The following is a 3,532-nucleotide window of genomic DNA, read 5'->3' as shown; positions in this document are numbered from 1 at the left end:
AATTGTTATTTTCAGATAACTGTGTATTCACTCATGGATAACTGATGCATGTCAGTTCTGTCAGAGACCCAGTTGAGATCAGATGTGGGATAGTGTACTATCAAATGCTAGGATATTTCTAGTAAGTATTCCTTGCATGGGGAAGGAAGCTTCTTCCTTCTATGACTGCGTAGTTGGCCCTGAGGTGACAACAAGTATGATCAGGCCAATTTACATGTGTTTTGTAATTGGACCTCAATCAAAACTGCACAAGGAAATAAGAGCTTGGACCTGAGGTGTAGCCTTTATATACAGGGCTAGGTAGTCCATGGGATACATCATCAGAGTACAGAGACAACAGGATAGCTTTTGAACTGATTCTTTTTGTATGTTGTCGAGGATTTCCACTTGATTGATAATATAGAGATGGGGTTTTAGGCTGGTGCTTTTCTCGGATAAATTCTTATGTGTTATGTGTGATTGATTTCTTCTTTTTAGCTATATGTGTTCATGCTTGATGTTGCTCATGTTCAATTAAGCTTCTGCTAATTTTAAGGTAGATGTAGATCTAGTATTATGCTTTAGTACATTGCATATATTAGTTGGATCTGCAGGTGAAATTTCTACATGATATCAGTGAGCTAGCTGATTTGTAAAGAAAATTCTACAAAGTTTACCTTTGGGAAGTCCTGTAGATATCTGCTGCATTATCTTCAAAGCCCCATGATGCAAACGGACCAACTTCCTGTGCCACAACTCGCCAATATCTTGGCTTTGCACCAATTCTGCTTTCGTACTCAATGCTGAACAATCATCTACCTCTAGTTTATAGAGATTATTCACCTGAATCCCTATCCTCTTGGTCTAACCTGTGGCTATGTGTCTTAGGAATGCCTTTCCTTTACTGAAGACGACATCGTAGCCTTTGTCCTACAACATCGCGAATGATACCAAGTTTTTCTTCAGTCCAGGCACATACTTCACATCTGTCAAGGTGATAGGAGCTCCATTCTCCCTCTGAAAAGCAATTGTGCCCACTCCTGAAACAATATACCTTACGTTGTCACCCATCTCTATGCACATCTTGAGGTCTTTCTCCTCCAAGGTACTGAATAAAATTTTATCACCGGTCATGTGGAATGAGGCTCAATTGTCAAGATACCAAACACAACCCATCGTCGATGACACCATGCATGCGATGAGGATAAAGTCCATTTTGAACTGAGACCTTACCTTCTGATCCTTCCGAGGATCCCTTCTTGGACTTCTTCAATGGGCAATTAGTTGCATAATTTCCCATATTGTGACAATTAAAGCATCTCACTTTAAACATGTCACCCTTCTTCCCTCCATGAGAAGAATTCAACTTGGTATGGGAAGCCTTCCCATTACCTTTCCTTGCCTTACTTGCTAAGGCCATATTTTCTTCATCATCATCCTTGGATGAAGAACCATCTCGTGTGCTCCTCTTGATCTCCTCCTGCATAAGACCCAACCACAGTTGTTCCCAATCTGGTAATTTCTCCCTTCCATTCATAGAGTCCTGGTAGCTATTCTAACTCTTTGGAAGGCCAAGGAGGGTGAGGCTCACCATATCATCATCGATAGTAGTTATTCCCACACTGCCAAGCTCATCTCTGCAGATGGTGAGCTTGTTCAGATATGTGGAAAGAGTCTTACCCTTCTCCATCTTGATTCTTCAAAGCTTATCCTTGAGTGCCAATTTCCGCTGGTTGCTACTGTTCTGGTAGAGGTCCTTCAATGTCTTCCACATTGAAAATGGAGTATCGTTCCCATGGAGACTCGAGACAATATGGTCTCAAACTCTCTCAAGGATGATCAGTCTCACCTTTGCCACACACTTCTTCCACTCAGCCAACTCTTGTGCATTAGTTGAAGCTAGCTTTTGGATTTCTTGGTCAATGAATTCCTTCAAGCCATTGTCTTCTAATACAGCCTCCATTCTATCTTTCCATGCTATGTAATTCGAGCTACCTTCCAAGGCATACTCAAGTCTCAAGCCATAGAACACCATTGGCCAACATTGAAGTATGATATGAATTTGATTTGCACCTGCAACCCCGAACTTCAAACTTCGAATTCTCTTCTCAGTATGTTGTTTACAACGCTGATACCATGTAGATTTTTTTCTACAAATGTAGCTCTGATACCATGTAGAAAATCTGATTGTAGGTTAACTCGATAATGCAATATAAATTAAAGAAGAATACTATAATCTACTTCTACTATCAATTTGTGGAAGCTTAAAGATCGAGCTGAACACTACAACCGGAAGAAGAAGAATCGATGCACAATACGCATGAAAATACTTTGGGGAAAGCCTCAGCTAAAAAACTAACTATCTATATTATCATACAAGATGGAAATACACAGGAATTATTCAAAGCCTTAGCTCTCACAGCTAGCCATCTCTCAGTACAATCCTCACAGATGCTCATAGGAAATCTTGGCTTCTCTCCTGCCTTCCTCTCTACCCTCCAAGCTCCTATTTCCTTGCGATGTTCCTCTAGGATGATTCTCCTTCAACCAAGTGGAACTCTCTCACACATTGTCAGAACAACGCAATCCTCAAGGAATGATTCCCTGACTGCATGCATGAGTTTTCTTTATAAGAAAACACATGAAATTGATAGTACATTGTCCTTGTCTTTAATCTCAACTGGGTCTTTCTCAGAATAGACATGCATGAGTTTCTGATGATGGATCTTCAGTTAAATGGAGTACACTAGTTGAGTGCATGCATGCATCAACTCACTGTTAACTCTCTATTAGTTCCTCAAACAGTTTGGAACTAATTTAACTAGACTTAACACAGTAAACTGAGTTAACTAACATAAATATAACTCGATCTTATCTCCTTAATTTAAGGGATAACTCTTGCATGACTTAAAAAAGACTTCTAACTTGAATTTCTCCTACTAATTAATTCCAAATGAATTAATCAATTATTTCCAAGTAGCTATTAAGACTAAATTTGATTTTAATTCACAATTTAATTCAAGGATAAATTAAATTGGAATATTCTTGTTGCCACATTTCAACACTACCAAAGGAACTGAGAAAATAGAGTTTGAGCTAAAGGAGTAAGAATCAGACTCTACAACAGAACTTGAATCAAAAGATGAAGAGCCACAAAATCCAATTGTGAGAATATCAGTTCAAGAAAGGAGGTAGCCAAAAAGATATAGTCTAGTTGCTTTCTGTTCATATTTTTCTTTATCTATTACTAATGATGGCCCTAGAACTATTAGGGTGGTAGTAGATTCATAGGATGGAAAACTCTGGAAAGAGGCCATGGTTGATGAAATGGAATATTTGGACAAAAATGAAACTTGGGATTTGGTGGAGTTGTTGGCTGGAAGGAAACCCATTGGAAGAAAATGGGTGTTTAAGAAGAAGATGAATGCAAAAGGAAAGGTGGAGAAATATAAAGGTTGGTTGGTAGAAAAAGTTATTCCCATGTGTCGGAAATTGATTTTAGTGATAATTTTTCTCCTATTGCAAAGGTAGCTTCTATTAGATTACTTTTATT

This window comes from Pinus tabuliformis, chromosome 6, assembly GCF_031772625.1.
Source record: "Pinus tabuliformis cultivar Carrire ecotype Pingquan chromosome 6, CPIR1, whole genome shotgun sequence".
Taxonomy (NCBI): domain Eukaryota; kingdom Viridiplantae; phylum Streptophyta; class Pinopsida; order Pinales; family Pinaceae; genus Pinus; species Pinus tabuliformis.
The sequence above is the reverse complement of the archived record's forward strand: the minus strand, read 5'-3'. Positions refer to the sequence as shown.